The sequence below is a fragment of the Lepidochelys kempii genome, chromosome 8 (genome assembly GCF_965140285.1).
Source record: "Lepidochelys kempii isolate rLepKem1 chromosome 8, rLepKem1.hap1, whole genome shotgun sequence".
NCBI classification, from domain to species: Eukaryota; Metazoa; Chordata; order Testudines; family Cheloniidae; genus Lepidochelys; species Lepidochelys kempii.
In genome coordinates, this window is record NC_136387.1 from 105,455,258 (window position 1) to 105,475,680 (window position 20,423).

Sequence of the window (20,423 nt, forward strand, 5' to 3'; positions counted from 1 at the left end):
TAAAGGGTTAAGAAGCTAAAGGTAACCTCGCTGGCACCTGACCAAAATGACCAATGAGGAGACAAGATATTTTCAAAAGCTGGGAGGAGGGAGAGAAACAAAGGGTCTGTGTGTCTGTCTATATTCTGTCTTTGCGGGGGATAGACCAGCAATGGAGTCTTAGAACTTTTAGTAAGTAATCTAGCTAGGTACGTGTTAGATTATGATTTCTTTAAATGGCTGAGAAAAGAACTGTGCTGAATAGAATAACTATTTCTGTCTGTGTATCTTTTTTGTAATTTAAGGTTTTGCCTAGAGGGGTTCTCTATGTTTTGAATCTAATTACCGTGTAAGGTATCTACCATCCTGATTTTACAGGGGGGATTTCTTTATTTCTATTTACTTCTATTTCTATTCAAAGTCTTCTTGTAAGAAAACTGAATGCTTTTTCATTGTTCTCAGATCCAAGGGTTTGGGTCTGTGGTCACCTGTGCAAATTGGTGAGGCTTTCTATCCAACATTTCCCAGGAAAGGGGGGGTGCAAGTGTTGGGAGGATTGTTCATTGTTCTTAAGATCCAAGGGTCTGGGTCTGTAGTCACCTAGGCAAATTGGTGAGGCTTTTTACCAAACCTTGTCCAGAAAGTGGGGTGCAAGGTTTTGGGAAGTATTTTGGGGGGAAAGACGTTTCCAAACAGCTCTTCCCCAGTAACCAGTATCTGTTTGGTGGTGGTAGCGGCCAATCCAAGGACAAAGGGTGGAATATTTTGTCCCTTGGGGAAGTTTTGACCTAAGCTGGTAAAGATAAGCTTAGGAGGTTTTTCATGCAGGTCCCCACATCTGTACCCTAGAGTTCAGAGTGGGGGAGGAAGCTTGACACCATCTCCTCCATAAACTTATTGAGTTTAATCTTAAAGCCAGATAGGTCTTTTTCCCCAACAGCTTCCCTTGGAAGGCTATTCCAAAACTTCACTCCTCTGATGGTTAGAAACCTTCGTCTAATTTCTAGTCTAAATTTCCTGGTGGCCAGTTTATATCCATTTGTTCTTGTGTCCACATTGGTACTGAGCTTAAATAATTCCTCTCCCTCTCCGGTATTTAGCCCTCTGATATATTTATAGAGAGCAATCATATCTCCCCTCAACCTTCTTTTAGTTATGCTAAACAAGCCATGCTCCTTGAGTCTCCTTTCATAAGACAAGTTTTCCATTCCTCGGATCATCCTAATAGGCCTTCTCTGTAACTGTTCCAGTTTGAATTCATCCTTCTTAAACATGGGAGACCAGAACGGCACACAGTATTCCAGGTGAGGTCTCACCAGTGCCTTGTATAACGGTACTCAAACCTCCTTATCCCTACTGGAAATACTCTCCTGATGCATCCCAAGACCACATTAGCTTTTTTTATGGCCATATCACATTGGCGGCTCATAGTCATCCTATGATCAACCAATACTCCAAGGTCCTTTTCCTCCTCCGTTACTTCTAATTGATGCGTCCCTAGCTTATAACTAAATTTCTTGTTATTAATCCCTAAATGCATGACTTTACACTTCTCACTGTTAAATTTCATCCTATTACTATTACTCCAGTTTACAAGGTCATCCAGATCCTCCTGTAGGATATCCCTGTCCTTCTCTAAATTGGCAATACTTCCCAGCTTTGTATCATCCGCAAACTTTATTAGCACACTCCCGCTTTTTCTGCCGAGGTCAGTAATAAAAAGATTAAATAAGATTGGTCCCAAAACCGATCCTTGAGGAACTCCACTGGTAACCTCCCTCCAGCCTGACAGTTCACCTTTCAGTAGGACCCGTTGTAGTCTCCTCTTTAACCAGTTCCTTATCCACCTTTCAGTGTTCCCATTGATCCCCATCTTATCCAATTTAACTAATAATTCCTCATGTGGCATGGTATCAAATGCCTTACTGAAATCTAGGTAAATTAGATCCACTGCGTTTCCTTTGTCTAAAACATCTGTTACTTTCTCAAAGAAGGAGATCAGGTTGGTTTGGCACGATCTACCTTTTGTAAAACCATGTTGTATTTGTCCCATTTACCATTGACTTCAGTGTCCTTAACTACCTTCCCCTTCAAAATTTTTTCCAAGACCTTGCATGCTACAGATGTCAAACTAACAGGCCTATAATTACCCGGATCACTTTTTTTCCCTTTCTTAAAAATAGGAACTATGTTAGCAATTCTCCAACCGTACGGTACAACCCCTGAGTTTACAGATTCATCAAAAATTCTTGCTAATGGGCTTGCAATTTCATGTGCCAATTCCTTTAATATTCTTGGATGAAGATCATCTGGGCCCCCCGATTTAGTCCCATTAAGCTGTTTGAGTTTCACTTCTACCTCAAATAGGATAATGTCTACCTCCATATCCTCATTCCCATTTGTCATGCTACCATTATCCCTAAGATCCTCTTTAGTCTTATTAAAGACTGAGGCAAAGTATTTGTTTAGATATTGGGCCATGCCTAGATTATCCTTGACCTCCACTCCATCCTCAGTGTTTGAGCTCTGGGGGAATGGAATAAAAATCCCTGTCAAGAAGAAACTGTTGTCCCTATGCTGCTTGGACTTCAGGGAGAGGGCACGCCTTCTAAGCATCAGCAAGGGATCCCGGCTGTCTGGCTAGGGTTAGCCCTCAGGGACACACAGGGCTTGCGTGTTACAGCAGCTTCTACTGCTTTTTGAAACTTCAGTCTGTAACTCCTTTGTGTGTATGTTTCCCTGCTTTAACCTGGTAAATAAGTGTCTTCTTTCTTTTCCTAGTTAGTAAAGATTTAGCTAGTTTAGTATGGGATTGGCCACGAACGTTGTCTTCACTGTGAGATCTGAGGTGCAATTGACCTGGCTGAGTGACCGGTCCGAGTGACCAGAATATTGTATTGGTTTTTGGTGCAAGGGACCATCTGTCACAAAGGCAGGCTCACCTAGTGCCTGAGGAGTTCACACTTGATACTTGGTTGGTGACATCGAAATGTGGAAGACACAACCATGAGGAGCCCCGCTGTCTGCCAGCCCCGGGCACCCGGGCTCCTGTTCTCTGGGGCTCTGGCTGCACTGGAAAGGTAAGTTTCTAGCTTCCCTCGTTCAGAAACCGGAAGGGAAATAAAGAGGACCCACGTTACCTTTCTTTTTTTTTTTAAAGCATCCTCGTGATTTTTAAGCCAATCTCGTGATTTTGGGCCATCTGACTCATGATTTTCCAATGGTGAGGGTGACAACACTGAGAAGTTAAGGATTCTTTATTTAGTGATTTAGTATATCACTCGCCGCTCCTGGACGTGAGGTTCTTTGTCTTGCCAGAGGATTGTTTAAGAAGCTGGGATCCTTCTTTGTAGGATGGGGTAGCATAATTTTGGCAATTAATTGATCTTTGACTGTTAGCGGTAGTTACACCCGACAGTCTGTGATGGGATGTTAGATGGGGTGGGATCTGACTTACTGCAGAGAATTCTTTCCTGGGTGTCTGGCTGGTGAGTCTTGCGCACATGCTCAGGGTTTAGCTGATGGCCATATTTGGGGTCAGGAAGGAATTTTCCTCCAGGGCAGATTGGCAGTGTTATGCAGAAAAAACTACACAGGATCCTTTCAGGCTGCCCTTACCCTGCCCTTCCGCCCTAGTGCTGAGCCTCTGCAATGCCCCAAACCCCTCATCCCCAGCCAGAGCCCTCATCCTCTGCACCCTAATTCTCTGCCCTAGCCCTGATCCCCCTCCCACACCCCAAAGCTCTCATCCTCAGCCCCACAGCCCTCACCCCTGCACCCCCTCCTATCCCCAAACTCCCTCCCAGAGCCTGCAGCCCCTCACCCCCTCCTACACCCCCCCCCCAGTCCACAGCCTGCACCCAAATTCCGTCCCAGAGCCTGCACCCTGCACCCTAATCCCCAGCCCAGGTTCTTCACCCCAGACCTCCTCCCCCCACCCAAACTCCCTCCCAGAGCCTTAGTCGGGGTGGGCGGTATGGAGTTTGGGGGGGCGGGTTCTGGGCACCACCAACATTTCTCCAAAACACTCCCAAGAAACTGTAACAATATTTTGTCATAAAGAAACCAAAGCGCTCGAGATTTCAGATTTTTCAATTACTTCAAAAAAACCTGCTTTCAAGAAGCATTGTCACAGTTAAACTTTTTCTGCTTTTCTAACTAGAAGATTCTCTCCAAAAGGAGATGCACCGTTCCTGGAGGCACTGCACTCCCAGGTCAATACATGGGGTGGACAGAGCACGCTCCTATTCCATCCCCCTGTTTCAAAAATCAATTTAATATACAGTCCCCAAATAAAGGACTGGGCAGATATTAAATTAAGAACAGATATAACTTAGATAATATTTTTACTTCACAGTCCAAGAGACACAGACACGGTTTTCATCTTGAGGCCAAAAGACCAAAAACATCAAGACACTTGATCACGGCCTTTGATCGGCCAAGAGACTGCCGACACTTGGCCATCGCTCCAAGGAGCCAAGAAGCAATGCTGATACTCTGCGACGCACGCACAGCCCTGCCCACACCGATTTCTACCTCACCCTGACGAGCTCCCAGACACGCAACCAACACCATAACTAGGTCACTCTAAGTGAGGATCACTTCCTTGAAATGACTCCAGTGGAAGAATTCACAGATTACAACCCCCCAAATTTACCAAAGCGTTAGTCTAAATGGCAACGGCAACGCACAATTCTGTTCAAAGACAGACAAGTCTTGCAGCCGCATTCCTCTCGCTGGTTTCCCTGTACACCCCTAAGTTGCATAAACCCCCCCGTGGACCCTGTGACTAGCAATCTCTCCCTGTTAACTCGTACAGTAAAACAGGGCAAAGAAAGCCTATACAAGTTGTCATGGAGTCCCTGGGCGATGCTCTGGAACTGCTCCCCATGAAGCCAGGCTGGACTCTGGGGACGTCTCCTTTCTATGAGCAGCCTGTCTGCAGGACACAAAGCTCACACAACTTCCACCTTCCTGGTTCTGACCTCGGAGCATTCAGCATCCTCTGCCCCTCCGTGCGCTTCCCACAGCGAGTCCGCTCAGGCGGGGTCCTGGGGAAGCCAGAGGGTCCTGCACCCCTACTTCGCAGTCAGATGTGACTCTGAGCCAGACAGTAAAACAGGTTTATTAGACGACAGGATCATGGTCTAACACAGAGCTTGTAGGTGCAGAGAATCGGACCCCTCAGCCGGGTCCATTTTGGGGGGCAGTGAGCCGGACAACCACGTCTGCCCTTCACTCCATGTCCCCAGCCAGCCCCAAACTGAAAACTCCCTCCAGCCCCTCTCCCCTGGGCTTTGTTCCTTTCCCGGGCCAGGAGGTCACCTGATTCCTTTGTTCTCCAACACTTTAGCTCTCACCTTCCAGGAGGGAAGGGCCCAGGCCATCAGTGGCCAGGAAACAGGGTGTCGGCCATCCTCTGTGTCCAGACCCCTGCACACGATTCAGAGGAAACATTAAGGACAGCCCGCCTTCGTCACACAAGCGCTATACTGTACCTCAGCCCCATTACAAAAGGGATAGAGAATAAGACGGAGAATATCATATTGCCCTTATATAAATCTATTGTACGCCCACATCTTGAATACTGCATACAGATGTGATCCCCTCATCTCACAAAAGATATACTGGCATTAGAAAAGGTTCAGAAAGGGCAACTAAAATGATTAGGGGGTTGGAACAAGTCCCATATGAGGAGAGATTAAAGAGGCTAGGACTTTTCAGCTTGGAAAAGAGGAGACTAAGGGGGGATATGATAGAGGTCAATAAAATCATGAGTGGTGTGGAGAAAATGAATAAGGAAAAGTTATTTACTTGTTCCCATAATATAAGAACTAGGGACCACCAAATGAAATTAATGGGCAGCAGGTTTAAAGGAAGTTCTTCACACAGTCAACCTGTGGAACTCCTTGCCTGAGGAGATTGTGAAGGCTAGGACTATAACAGGGTTTACAAGAGAACTGGATAAATTCATGGAGGCTAAGTCCATTAATGGCTATTAGTCAGGATGGGTAAGGAACGGTGTCCCTAGCCTCTGTTTGTCAGAGGGTGGAGAAGGATGGCAGGAGAGAGAGATCACTGATCATTACCAATGCTCTTTTCTGCTCCTTCCCAGAGAACTATCTCAAACATACAGTCAATCGCATCCAATCAATTCCTTGGCATTGCAGATCCTCGGGCATTGGTGCCCCTCAGTCCCTCTGAGGTGATAAGATGGTTCCTTCTGGCCTTAAACGCTATGAACAGCCTTTCTCCTCTTCTGTTCCTATGAAGTACCCTTCGTCTGGGCAAAACATTTACAGAGACTGTTTCCTAAGTTAAAACAGTGGTGTTTTCCCAGCGGGAAAAGGATGGAAAATTTCTCCGGTGGGGAGATGGGGGAAAGAAGGCTCCAAACCATGCAATCACTTGTGGAAGGAATACTAAGGAGAGTGGTTTATGAACCTACACAGAATAGCCTAAGAAAGCAGCTCTTTAACTGACCGACAAACAATGACAAAGGAAAATCTGCAAGAGCAGCCTTTCAACTCAGAGGCCTAATAATAAGATGTTACTAATAACTAACCAAAGAGTTACAAATTACTCAAAACCATACTCTTAGTACAAACCAAATGTTAACACAGACAACGACGCATTTCTTCGCTGCTCTTTGACCATGATATTCTCCCGTAGGGAGGTCCACTGTTCCTGTGGGTTCAGTACTGCAATAACAGAGTGATGTGTGCGGTGGATGGAGCAAGCTGCTATTCCATCTCCCTATTCCAAAAGTCAGTTTCATATATAGTCCTCAGATAGAGGACCTATCAGTTATTAAAGCGATAAGAACAGATTTAAAATTTTTATTCAAGCTGCATGTTAGGATGGTTAAAATGATCTAAAATACAGGTGAACAAAAACCCACAGACTCTAGTAAGGTACGAAGGCAGCCGAGCCAGGTTTATTGTCAAACGAAGCACAGTAATAGTTCCCTATAGACTCTAAAGTGATCACTCTCCTTACAATGTTTGTGATAACCAAGGTGGGCCATTTCCAGCACAAATCCAGGGTTTAACAAGAACGTCTGAGGAAGGGGGGGTGGGTTAGGAAAACAAGGGGAAATAGGTTACCTTGCATAATGACTTAGCCAATCCCAGTCTCAATTCAAGCCTAAGTTAATTGTATCCAATTTGCAAATGAATTCCAATTCAGCAGTCTCTCGCTGGAGTCTGGATTTGAAGGTTTTCTGTTGTAATATAGTAACTTTAATGTCTGTAATCACGTGACCAGAGAGATTGAAGTGGTCTCTGACTGGTTTATGAATGTTATAATTCTTGACATCCGATTTGTGTCCATTTATTCTTTTACGTAGAGACTGTCCAGTTTGACCAATGTACATGGCAGAGGGGCATTGCTGGCACATGATGGCATAGATCACATTGGTAGATGCATCCTTATGATTTTTAAGCCAATCTCGTGATTTTGGGCCATCTGACTCATGATTTTCCAATGGTGAGGGTGACAACACTGAGAAGTTAAGGATTCTTATTTAGCCTATTTAGTTACTTTTGTTTTTTTTGTAAATTATTCTGATTTTTTCTAGATCACATTGGTAGATGTGCAGGTGAATGAGCCTCTGATAGTGTGGCTGATGTTATTTGGCTCTGTGATGGTGTCCCCTGAATAGATACGTGGGCACAGTTGGCAATGGGCTTTGTTGCAACGATAGGTTCCTGGGTTAGTGGTTCTGTTGTGTGGTATGTGGTTGCTGGTGAATATTCGCTTCAGGTTGGGGGGCTGTCTGTAGGCAAGGACTGGCCTGTTTCCTAGATAGGCCAATATAAATATCCTTTTTGTGCCATTAAATATTAACACAGAAAATATGGGGATGAGTTATTCTAATTCCTTTGTTTGGGAATAAAATCATGCATGAAAAAAATTAAACTTGAAAATAGTGTATATCTGAAATTTATTTTCTACATTATGCAAACCTTGTCTTAGGAAATCACTCATACCAAAAACATATGAAACCAAACAGCTAGGTGAATGCAGATCACCCACTAGGCCCCTGCTGGAAAAACATCTCACTAACACATCGAGCTCTAAAGATGTTGTAAACAGTATTTTTTAAAGCACTGGTTTTCTTTTTACAATAGGAGCTTTAGCCATCAAGAGACGTTCAAGTAGCAAAGTCCAACCACAATTCTGCTTTTTACACAACAATAGGGAACAGCCTCACCGAAATGAAGCCTCAAAAAATTGGGTAGAAACTCATAAATGTTCCTCTCCACGGAAATCTTTAGTAAAAGGCGAAAGATTTATAAGAGCTGAAGAGAAACCAGAGTATCCAAGATACTCTGCAGAGGTGCTGCCGGGGCAATCACAAATATAGAAAACAGTGTGGGAAAATAGCAGTAGTTGCAAGCGACTTCTCTGGGTTACATCCTTTAGAACAACCATACTCACTACTACGAGTGCTCTCTTTGTTATCATGAAATATTAACATACAAAATCTGCAGATCAAGGTAGAGAGTGTGCAGAAAAAGAACCACGACTGGGGACTGGTTAATGTCCTGAATCCTTAATCTGAAAATGAAGGGACGCAGGAAAGAATAGACAACACTTGATGAAAAACGTCAGAAAAACGTTTAATAAAAGAACACCTTACAAACATTGTCTGGGCAAGCAAGCAGGAGCTAAAAAAATATCGTACAGCGTATCTAACAGCAGTGTTAGCAAAGAAAAAAACCTCTTAACTTCCCAGCAGTGCTCCTGTAAGCTTAAAAGCGTTAGCACATTCACCAACTGCAATGAGAAAAGACATAGAACTTGCCAGAGCAGCAGTTCCAACAGCTACTTGCCAACAAGACCCTCGTTTGTTTCGCACAAGGACCCCCCCAGAACTATCACGCTGTGTCTAACAATCTTAAACCAACAGGCCTCCCCAGTTCCTCAACGTGCGGCCGGGAACTTACAACTGCGAAACAATCACACAGTACAACCCCCCACCCCTTAACAAAGTGCTACTTTAAACAACAGTTACAGGGACAAACCATCCCGATGAGTCGAAAGAATAGTAAATTTGGCAGGCGACCAGCTTGGCTTAATGGTGAAATCCTAGCGGATCTTAAACATAAAAAAGAAGCTTACAAGAAGTGGAAGGTTGGACATATGACCAGGGAATAGTATAAAAATATTGCTCGGGCATGTAGGAATGATATCAGGAGGGCCAAATCGCACCTGGAGCTGCAGCTAGCCAGAGATGTCAAGAGTAACAAGAAGGGTTTCTTCAGGTATGTTGGCAACAAGAAGAAAGCCAAGGAATGTGTGGGCCCCTTACTGAATGAGGGAGGCAACCTAGTGACAGAGGATGTGGAAAAAGCTAATGTACTCTATGCTTTTTTTGCCTCTGTTTTCACTAACAAGGTCAGCTCCCAGACTGCTGCGCTGGGCATCACAAAATGGGGAAGAGATGGCCAGCCCTCTGTGGAGATAGAGGTGGTTAGGGACTATTTAGAAAAGCTGGACATGCACAAGTCCATGGGGCCGGACGAGTTGCATCCGAGAGTGCTGAAGGAATTGGCGGCTGTGATTGCAGAGCCATTGGTCATTATCTTTGAAAACTCGTGGCGAAGCGGGGAAGTCCCGGATGACTGGAAAAAGGCTAATGTAGTGCCAATCTTTAAAAAAGGGAAGAAGGAGGATCCTGGGAACTACAGGCCAGTCAGCCTCACTTCAGTCCCTGGAAAAATCATGGAGCAGGTCCTCAAAGAATCAATCCTGAAGCACTTGCATGAGAGGAATGTGATCAGGAACAGCCAGCATGGATTCACCAAGGGAAGGTCATGCCTGACTAATCTAATTACTTTTTATGATGAGATTACTGGTTCTGTGGATGAAGGGAAAGCAGTGGATGTATTGTTTCTTGACTTTAGCAAAGCTTTTGACACGGTCTCCCACAGTATTCTTGTCAGCAAGTTAAGGAAGTATGGGCTGGATGAATGCACTACAAGGTGGGTAGAAAGCTGGCTAGATTGTCGGGCTCAACGGGTAGTGATCAATGGCTCCATATCTAGTTGGCAGCCGGTATCAAATGGAGTACCCCAAGGGTCGGTCCTGGGGCCAGTTTTGTTCAATATCTTCATAAATGATCTGGAGGATGGTGTGGATTGCACTCTCAGCAAATTTGCGGATGATACTAAACTGGGAGGAGTGGTAGATACGCTGGAGGGGAGGGATAGGATACAGAAAGACCTAGACCAATTGGAAGATTGGGCCAAAAGGAATCTGATGAGGTTCAATAAGGATAAGTGCAGGGTCCTGCACTTAGGACGGAAGAACCCAATGCACAGCTACAGACTAGGGACCGAATGGCTAGGCAGCAGTTCTGCGGAAAAGGACCTAGGGGTGACAGTGGACGAGAAGCTGGATATGAGTCAGCAGTGTGCCCTTGTTGCCAAGAAGGCCAATGGCATTTTGGGATGTATAAGTAGGGGCATAGCGAGCAGATCAAGGGACGTGATCGTTCCCCTCTTCGACATTGGTGAGGCCTCATCTGGAGTACTGTGTCCAGTTTTGGGCCCCACACTACAAGAAGGATGTGGATAAATTGGAGAGAGTCCAGCGAAGGGCAACAAAAATGATTAGGGGTCTAGAACACATGACTTATGAGGAGAGGCTGAGGGAGCTGGGATTGTTTAGCCTGCAGAAGAGAAGAATGAGGGGGGATTTGATAGCTGCTTTCAACTACCTGAAAGGGGGTTCCAAAGAGGATGGCTCTAGACTGTTCTCAATGGTAGCAGATGACAGAACGAGGAGTAACGGTCTCAAGTTGCAGTGGGGGAGGTTTAGATTGGATATTAGGAAAAACTTTTTCACTAGGAGGGTGGTGAAACACTGGAATGCGTTACCTAGGGAGGTGGTAGAATCTCCTTCCTTAGAGGTTTTTAAGGTCAGGCTTGACAAAGCCCTGGCTGGGATGATTTAACTGGGAATTGGTCCTGCTTTGAGCAGGGGGTTGGACTAGATGACCTTCTGGGGTCCCTTCCAACCCTGATATTTTATGATTTTATGAACAACGGATCCCTAACACTTGTTCTGCTTTTCACAAGAAGAGGCAGCTTCACCGAAATGAAGCCTCAAAAAATTGGGTAGAAACTCATAAATGTTCCTCTCCACGGAAATCTTTAGTAAAAGGCGAAAGATTTATACGATCTGAAGAGAAACCAGAGTATGACAAATCCCGGCAGAGGCGCTGCCGGGGAAACCGCCTTCTCTCCTCACCTCACGGTGACTACGCTCACAGCCCGCTACACCGCTCGCCTTTACAGGAAAGTGAACTGAGCCCGCTTCAATCCCGAGCTTGATCGTCGGAACCGGGCACGCTGCGAGCAGAACCATCCCCTTCACCAGGGACTGGGGCTTCACTGAGCGCAATGCACTGTGGGTATGCAAATCAGACTCGCCGGCCCGCCTCGCCGCTCAAACGAGGCTTTTCTCGGGGCTGCCCCTGCCGGCCGGAGGTGGCGCTGCCGACGGCCGGTCTCCCCAGACACTCCCGCTGGCGCGCAGGCGCACGGAGGACCCCGGAGCCGGGCGGGGAAGCCCGAGGCCACGTGGCGCCCCGCTGGGTTCGGAGGCTCGAACCCGGAGCCAGGGCAGGCGCCTCGCGAGGCCGCAGGAGCCGGGCTCGCCCCGGAGCGTCTCTCGCCAGCCGGGGTGGGCCCTGCCGGGGGCCCGCCGCTTGCTCCGTCTCTGCTGCCGAGTCGCTGCCCGGGGACCGGGGGCTCGCTGAGCTGCAGCCCCCCGAGACCCGGGACCAGCTTCCCCCCGCGCCGCCGCCTGCGCGCTCAGCCTCCCTGGGCGGGCCGGGGAGGGACCGAGGGGCCTTCCCGGGTCTGGCGCGGAGGCCGCCCCCGCCCTTCTGCAGGGCCGGGGGCCGCTCGGGGCGGCTCCGACTCCTGGTGGGGGGAGAGACGCGGGAGGCGGCGTCCCTCGTGCCCCGGCAGAAGCGGGTCCGCGGCACGAGCTGCTCGCGGCGCTCCGGGATCCCGGGGACGGGACCGGCTCCGGCTCTCGGGCAGGCCGGACACGGGAGCGCTGCTGAAGCCGGGGGCAGCTCTGTCGGCCCCGCCTCTTCCGAGCCGGGCTGGCTGCAGCACGAGACGCGGCCGCCGCGGGAGCGGGCCCCGCAGAGGCCCCGGCCGGGACCGGGCGGCCCTTGGGCCCGGGCGCCTGGGGGGGGCGGGGCCGGCGGCGGGGCTCTGAGCGCGGGCGAGCCGGGGCTGGGCAGCGGGAGGGGCGGGGCCGCGGCAGCCCGTATGCAGATGTGTGTGCGAGCAGAGCCTTGTGGGAGGGGAGCCGGCTGCCGAGCCGGGCCCGAATTCGGCAGGCGGGGCTCGGCGGGGAGAAGGCTGGGGCCGCGGGGACACGCGGGGCAGGTCGCGGCAGCGGGGGCCGGCGCGGGCGGGGCCGGCGGGCGTGTCGCGGCGGGCCCCACCGTGGGTTGAGAGTGAGGGGCGAGCGAGGGCGGGCGGCGGCCGGGGTTGCCCAAGTCATACTTACCTGGCAGGAGAGACACCATGATCAGGAAGGTGGTTTTCCCAGGGCGAGGCTCATCCATTGCACTGCGGGTGTGCTGACCCCTGCGATTTCCCCAAATGCGGGAAACTCGACTGCATAATTTGTGGTAGTGGGGGACTGCGTTCGCGCTCTCCCCTGGCACTCGGTCAAAAGAAAGAAAGAAAAAAAGGTTTTAGCTATCGTACTTTGAGCTCTCTTCATTGGTGTTTCGGTTTTGTCTGGGTTTTTTTTTTTAACTTATTCCTTTTGCTAGTTCTAGAAAAGGTTAGATCTGTGCTCTGCTTTTGAGCAGGGATAATTACTTATCGACTTTGGTTTCTTTTTTGGTTCTTGGAGCATAGTTCGTTCAGTGATTTTGTTTTTCAAATGGTGGGTCAGGCTGCTGGTTTCTTTGTTGCTTTTCTGTTTTTTCCTGGGCTTTTACATCTGGTCTCCTCTCTACTTTGTCTTTGTGGGGCTTGGACCAGTGCCTTCTTTTGCCCTAAGGGGAGCTGCTTGTTGACTCTGCCCTTCGCTCTGCTTTCAGCTTTTTGCCCATTCCATTTTCTTGGGCTCTTTCTCCTCTGATGGGAGGATGGCCTGTCAAAAACGCCTGTCTCCTGGTCCCCTCCTCCAACCTGCAGGCTCTCCCCCTGCCCTGGGGTGCTTTGGCTTTTGCTCTCTGTTCTTTCTCTTGGTGGTAACCCTGTCTGTGCTACAGAGACTAGGCTGGCAGAACCCTATGGTGGAGGTGGTCTTTCCGTTGCTTTAGGCCCACCGCCTCCCCAAATGCCCTTAGCTATGGTGGGGGTTAGGTCGGCGCGTCCGTGTCGCCTAGGAGTGCATTTCCCTTTTACACACCCCTGACAGACGGAGCTGTTTTGGCTTATTTGACTTAAATGTTCAGCACGCACCAACCCTCAGGCCTGGTCTGCACGGGGAAAGGGTGAACACAGCTTTTGTAAAGGGAACTCCTACCTCACCAGTCTAGGATTTTGGGGACTCTGACTCATGATTTTCCAGTGGTGACGGTGGCAACACTGAGAAGTTAAGGATTATTATTTAGCTTTTACATTACAGTAGGTTTGGGGAGGGGGGAAATCAGGATTGGGACCCCTGTGTGCCGGATGCAGCACGACACCTGGTGCCTTGTCTTGAGGGTGCAAACCAAGACACATGGAACATACGCTGGGTGGGGAGAAGTCTATGTAACTCATGCAGTTGTTGATATACATGTGACCTCAAATATTACCACCACCCCCCGAAAAAACCAACCCAACAATAAGACCAACCAACCAACCAACCACCTCCCCAACAGACCCACAGTCTGGAAAGCATTTGTCCCTCATACTGGTGAAAAGACTCACAGCAGAAAGAAGGATCCCAGCTTCTTAAATAATCCTCTAGCAAGCCAAAGAACCTCATGTCTATAGACTCACAAAACACTCCCAAAAATTGTAACAATATTTTGTCATAAAGAAACTAAAGACTTAAGACTTTTCAACTACTTCAAAAAATCTACTTTAAAGAAGCATCATCACAGTTAAACTCTTTCTGCTTTTCTAACCAGAACATTGTCCCCAAAAGGAGATGCACCGTTCCTGGAGGCACTGCAGTACCAAGTCAATGCATGGGGTGGACAGAGCAAGCTCCTATTCCATCCCCCTGTTTCAAAAATCAATTTAATATACAGTCCTCAAATAAAGGACATAGCAGATATTAAACTGATAAGAACAGATTTTAAAATTTTATTAAAGTTAATGTTTAAAATCAAATTTGCACAAGTTAAGAAGGATGGTACTGTACATCTGGGGCCGGGCTTGGGTTATGGGGGATTGCAAGTATCAGTTACAAGGTTCACGAAGTACATACATATCACATAACCAGCATAGATCCAGCTTGGGGTGCGGGAGTTTTTAAAGCTGTAGTAAGATGAGGCCCTGAAACATAAACCCTTGGTATTAGAGGCCCGTTATGAGACCTAAGGCCTGAGCTAAAGTAATGGTCAAGACTTTGCTAACATAAAGCAAAGTTAAGCTGTGAGCCAGAGGCAGGCCCTGCTCACAGAAGCTGGCAAGGAAAAGGCTGAGGTTGCATAGACATAGATCTAAAGTGTATTGGATACCAGAACTGTATACAAATGGTACAAGCACATTCTTATACCGTCCACATAGATCACAAGGACAGGGGGAAAGGCTAGTATGATGGAGAGAGTTGTTTTGTTCAAACCAACATGTACAAGGTGAGGGGCGGCACCTCACTACGTAGAAGGGTGGTGCATAGTTACGTAAAGGGGTTGCACCTTAATACGTCAGAAGCGTTATGTAACTTGTTTGTACCTGTGTATAAGAATGCATCCCTGGGGGGGTGTCTTTGTCTGGCCTAAGGGGCAGTGGAAAGTCGTGCCACTGACTGAGCTGACTCCATTGCCAGGGAGCACAAATTCGTAGTATGCCCTGTAGAGTCTGTAGGGAACTCTCACTGTGCTTCGTTTGACAATAAACCCGGCTCAGGTGCCTTCGTACCTTACTAGAGTCTGTGGTTTTTGGGGGTTCTCTCGGGGTCTGCTGTGTTAGCTGTCTGCCCAGAGCTGGGGCAGCACACAAAGGGAACACACACGCAGCCGACTGTTATCATCACCCAACACGAGCAGAGCACCACACTGGTAGCGTCTGACAACAAAAGTGTCAGTGGCTAAATGGACTCAGGTACATCACCCATGGAATGTATTAAGAGTCCAAGTCAATAGTGGTGTAGACAATAAGTACATGGGTGGGGTGTGTCCTTCGGTTCGTCAGGGAAGGGAGGAGGTGGGTTATTTCCCTGGTCAGTGTTCTCGGTTACTCGACCTGGTACTGGCGGTGTCCCGTGATGTGTTCTGTGTAGATGTCTCTGGACCACCTGATGGTGTCAGACACCATGAGCTGTCTCATGAGCCGGGCGCAGCGTCGACTGACTCTGCACGCTCTCAGTACCGGCTCATTGTGGGGGTCCCATGCGCTCAGGGCTCCCACGACCAGGGCATGGATCTGGACCTTGTAGCCCTGGGCTCTCAGGGTTTTGGCCAGCGGGGTGTACTTCAAGACCTTCCATGCTCGGGCCTCATGGAAGGCTGGTGACCTGTTTTCAAATGGCACCGTGATGTCTACCATGAGGACCTTTTTCTTTTCTGCGTTGGTCACAATGATGTCGGGTCACAGTTGGCTGTCTGTCCCGGGGATGGCAGAGTCGACGGTGATCTTCCCCAGGGATGGCGGGATGGCTTTCACCAGCCGGTTCTGGATGGCATTGTGGCGGTGGCACCAGACTCCGGAGTGGTGCTTGCATCCACACAGGACGTGAGGCAGGGTCTCTTTGGCGTAGCCGCACTTCCTGCAGCGTTTGTCCCGGTTGCCATGGCAGATGGCTCCATTGAGGGGAATGCAGTTGAGTTGGGCCCGGTGGATGACCCATCAGTCAGCGAGCCTAGTGAACCTGCCCCCAGAGAGGAAGTGGTTGCTGGCGTCCCACTTGCTGGACACCTGAAACACCTTGCCCTTGTCCGGCTTCCGCTTGAGGTTCTCGGCGTAGTGGCAGTGGATGGCGTCTTTCAGGGTCCTTTCCAGCAGCGTTCTGGCGGTCGGGGTGATGATAGTGTGCTCCAGGGTCTTTATGCACCGCACCAGAATTCCCAGCTCCTGGTGCTCCTCGCACCACTTCCACGGCAGCTGATCCTCTTTCTTAGATGTCTTGAGGCATTGCAGGTGCGGGACCAGAGAGAGGACAGGTCTCCCCCCTGTCTCCCGAACTCAGCTTCCAGGAAGCCACTGAGGTAAGTGTCGATATCCTGCTCAGAGGGGGCCCTGCTGGTGCATTTCCTGACCACGTCCCATATGGCTTCCTCCACGATGCTCCTCACTGTCGGGTCCGGGCATGTCAGGAGGCGGAAAGTGTGAGTGATCACCGCCACATCGCACAGGTCACCCATCCGAGGCACGTTGGCACCACCCTGCCTGTGGGAGATGTAGAAGATGTCGGTGCTGGCCCTCTGGTCAGCCATTTCCTCACCAGCTGCCTGATGGTGCTGTCGGCCTTGTTCAGGTGCACCTTGGCTACGGACGATCCCCTGAGGACAAAGGAGATGCGGGGGATCAGGAAGGTATTGAGGGCATTGATCTTTTGCCAGGGAGCGAGCAGGGAGGAGTCGGTTTGGGCTGCATCCCGCAGGATCTCCTCAATGGTGTCTTCGGGGGTCTGTCGGACGCGAACTCCTGTGGGTATGCCCAGATGTTGGTATACCTCTCCCTCTTCGAGGGAGGTCATGGGCTCGCCCTGGATCAGGAACCGTGACGCCCGGACCAGAGCCCTGGCACTGCCTTCGACTTGGAGGGAGGCGCACTTTTGGGGTTGAAGCAGAGGCCCATCCACTCGGTGGCTCGGTTGGCAATGTCGAGCATCCCCTGGAGGCTTTCCGAGCTGTCAGCGACCAGGGCCAGATCGTCCGCGTAGGCCAAGATGCTGATTCTCTTGCCATGCAGGTTGAAGCTGGCCAAGCCGCTGGACACTGCTCGGATGAGCAGTTCCATGGCCAGGTTAAAGATGATGGAGCTGAGGGGGCAGCCCTGTTTCACGCTGCAGCGGATGGGGATGGCGTCCGTCTCTCCGTCCATGGCGCAGATGGTGGTGGTACAGTCCTTGTAGAGGTCCCGGAGGATCTGGATGAAGGTTTCTGGCATCCCGAACTCTCCCAGGGTGGTGAAGATGTGATGGTGGGGTATGGACCTGAAGGCGTTGATCAGGTTGAGCCATGCTACGGCGCACTGCCTCCTGGCCTCCTGGATGGCTGTCTGAAGAAGAAAGTTGTGCTCGTAACATCCCTCACAGGACATAAAGCCCTTCTGCGCTGAGCTGATGGGGCCCCCGCACATTGACCAGTCCGTGATCCTTGCTGCGAGGCAGCTGGCATACAGCTTGTAGATGGTGGAGCAGAGGGATATGGGCCTCCAGTTGCTGGGGTCATCTCGTTCGCCTTTTTTGTGGATGAGCACCGTCATGGATTTTTTCCAGGAGCGGGGGGCGCGGTGGAACAGCTTGCATTTGTTGAAGATGGCAGCAAGCACCAAGCAGCTGGGGTGTCGCTTCTTCAGCAGGTGGTAGCGGATGCCATCTTTTCCAGAGATGGTGTTTTTGGTCCTCGTCAGCCTCGCCAGCACCACCCGCGGGGAAAAATCTTGCTCCAGGTCCTCTGTGAGGTTGATCAAGGGTAGTGGTAGAAGGCACTCTGGGCGTCGCACATCAGTCTGGGCCTCGCGATCAAACACGTCCTTGAAATAGGAGTAGAGCCTCTCGGTCTGGATGGCACAGTAGGAGGAGGTCCCGTCGAGGATCTCCCTCATGGCTTTCGAGCAGTTTGTCCTGTATAGTTTCTGAATATGGGATGCAGCCGCCGGATTATAGCGGCTGCTGGCATCCCCTCTCCTGCCTTCTCTGGCAGTGTTACGGCTCCGCGCAGGGAATCTGCGAGTGGTCCGTGTGCCCTCCTGGGATTCCCTCCTTCTGGTTGTGATTTCTAAAGGCAGTTCTGTGGTCAGTCTGTCCATCAGGGTGTGGAAGTTCTCGAAGTTGTCGGCCTTTGCCAGCTCCTCCATCCAGACGGATTGCCATGGTGTGGCGACCCTGGCTCGCGGCCGTCACTCCTCCTGCTGCATTGTCTCCACAGGTTCAGGTGCTGTGGGGACGGTCTGTGGCCTTGTTGTCTCTCGGACTGGGGAACGGTGTTCAGGTGGATCTTGAGGCCGGGGTCCTGGCGTGGTGGTGGGGGCAGCTCTCCGTGTCTCCGAGGCAGTGCTGGATCTTCCAGGAGGGAGTGGGGTTCTGGAAGCACCGGTGTTGGACTCTGGGGGGATGCAGTCGTGTCTGGAAGCGCTGGGGATGATCCTGGTTCTCCTACAGGCAGTATCCGGCTGGGAGGTCCTCAGTGGGGCATGGGAGGCAGAGGAGGGGCAGAGGAGGAGGCCTGTAGGGATTGGGTCCTGGGGGTAGATGCAGTCATCTTCCCCTGCCTCACCCTCTGTGGGGCAGATCTCTGCTGTGCCTCGCACAGGTGGTTCCTCTCGGTCTGGTAGAGAAGCTTGAGGAGGTGAAGTCGCTCCTGGGAGGGGGGCGCGGACTCGCTGGCCATGATGTCTCTTTGTCTGGAAGGACAGTATGCGGCATCGAGATCTTGGGCTGTGGAGTGCGTTCGCTTTGGAGTGGCGTTCCTCTGGGCAGCAGGGTGATCAGTAGTTTCAGGGTCCTGGGTTGAGGAGGTGGTTCCTTCGGGAGCATCCCTCTGTGGAGCAGAGGGGCAGTGATCAGCATCCTGGTCGTGGGTCGTCGGGCGGGCTCTTCTGGTAGCAGCTTTCTCAGGAGCAGCAGGGCAGCGATCAGCATCCAGGTCCTGGGCAGTGGGAGAGGTTCTCTGGGCATCCTCCTCCTGAAGAGCTGGCGAGATGTTGTTGCTCCTGGATGTGAGGTCCCGAAGAGCCATCCTCATGGTGCTAGGTGCGGGAGTTTACCGGAGAAAAGAAAAAAGAAAAAGGGCAGAGGCCCTTCTCATTATTCTCCACTAGGATGTTCCAGGTGGTATGAGGAACACCCTAGCCCCTTTTTTAAGAATCTAATTGTTTTATTGCTCTGAGATCCTTTTTACCACTTGCCAAGATTTTAATAAACAAAGAATTAGAAGAGCAATGAAAATAAGGGTCCAAAATTGGATAAGGCAGAAAAAAACAGCTAGTGCTATAGGGTCAAAAGGTATATAAGTTTTATTGGTCATAAGCGAGATAGAATGTTGTGAATAAGGTTTACAAGTTACACACCATGAGACTTTTGCAAGATTATACTAATCTTTCTTACATACAAAAGAAGAAGAAACTTCAATCAAAAAAGTTCTTAACTTAGATATCTGCAATCAGGAACTCATCAACCAGTTAAAATGATCAATCTGACAATCAATTATTTGAGCTCTTTTATCATTGACTCTCTCATCAATTTTTCCCCAGATACTCACGCCTAGGTAGTACATAAGCTCTGGCCAGGAACTTGTCAGAGATCCTTAGAAGAAAGTCGGGGTACTCAGCTTTTGGAAAGAGGGAGGCGAATTGATCCACCAGCCAGAGAGCAGACTCTCCGGGATGTATCCTCAACATCACACTCTCCCTTGCCTGTAGCAGGTTTATATGGCTTGTTGCCGCTAGCCTGCTTGATGTGCTCTAGCCAATGAGGCCTTGAGATGCGGGCATAGTTTAGGGTAAGTTTGTTTGATTATCTTAATGTATGCATTGCTGCTTAACTTAACGTTAAGGGCCAATTGCTGCTTTGCCAGTACAATTTGGTTTCTCTTTTGCATTTTTACCGCTGTACCTTGTGTTTTTTTGCTACGCTGATTGCCATAGAACCGGTATTAGATTGCTGACGCTGATCTTTCCTTAACATATGCAAGTATTCTACAATTATAATATATATTCAGTTGATTTCCGCTAGACACTTTATGCAGCACTACTTATTTCGAGAGGATGTGGTTTGTGGCCATCTACGTTTCGGGGTTTAATCTGCTTAAACAGTAGTAGATCTTTGTCCAGCAATACAAACTACATTTGGATCAATCAGAGAGCTATCCACTGAAAAAGTACAGGAAGAAGCAAAGACTTCAGTCCAGAAGTTGAATAATGAAGGCATTTATATTGAATCCTTAAGTGAAGAGGACAAGAAGTGTTTGTTAAGACAACTGAAAAAGTACACAGAATTGATTCTTAAAAATCTACAACAGCGACTTCTAGATTCTACTCAACCTCTACGTAGCTTTTACAGATCGCTGTTCTATAAAACACCGACAGTTGAGTGGAGTGAGGCACTACCAGCAATGGGACTGCCGTGTGCTCAGGCCA

General features: G+C 49.5%; 1 long non-coding RNA gene, 5 other non-coding genes and 1 pseudogene across 7 annotated transcripts in view; 2 read left to right on the forward strand and 5 right to left on the reverse strand.

Moving 5' to 3' along the window:
• The window catches only part of LOC144930794 (uncharacterized), a 28,687-nt gene that overhangs the window by 6,076 nt on the left and 2,188 nt on the right, over positions 1-20,423 (forward strand). Inside the window, exon 2 of one of the 2 annotated variants that reach the window (XR_013636208.1) lies at positions 19,539-19,786. This is a non-coding gene — a long non-coding RNA (uncharacterized LOC144930794). Of the gene's footprint in view, positions 1-15,510; positions 19,787-20,423 lie in introns of those variants that run through there. The other variant, XR_013636207.1, reaches the window with a different exon arrangement.
• On the reverse strand, positions 4,157-4,346 carry LOC144930825 (U2 spliceosomal RNA). Its single transcript, XR_013636230.1, has one exon. It is a non-coding gene; the product is annotated as a U2 spliceosomal RNA (small nuclear RNA).
• LOC144930826 (U2 spliceosomal RNA) lies at positions 6,651-6,853 on the reverse strand (annotated as a pseudogene).
• On the reverse strand, positions 8,187-8,302 carry LOC144930828 (U5 spliceosomal RNA). Its single transcript, XR_013636232.1, has one exon. It is a non-coding gene; the product is annotated as a U5 spliceosomal RNA (small nuclear RNA).
• On the reverse strand, positions 11,074-11,189 carry LOC144930827 (U5 spliceosomal RNA). The gene has a single exon (XR_013636231.1). It is a non-coding gene; the product is annotated as a U5 spliceosomal RNA (small nuclear RNA).
• Positions 12,512-12,675, forward strand: LOC140916654 (U1 spliceosomal RNA). Its single transcript, XR_012160572.2, has one exon. It is a non-coding gene; the product is annotated as a U1 spliceosomal RNA (small nuclear RNA).
• On the reverse strand, positions 14,102-14,291 carry LOC140916662 (U2 spliceosomal RNA). Its single transcript, XR_012160579.1, has one exon. It is a non-coding gene; the product is annotated as a U2 spliceosomal RNA (small nuclear RNA).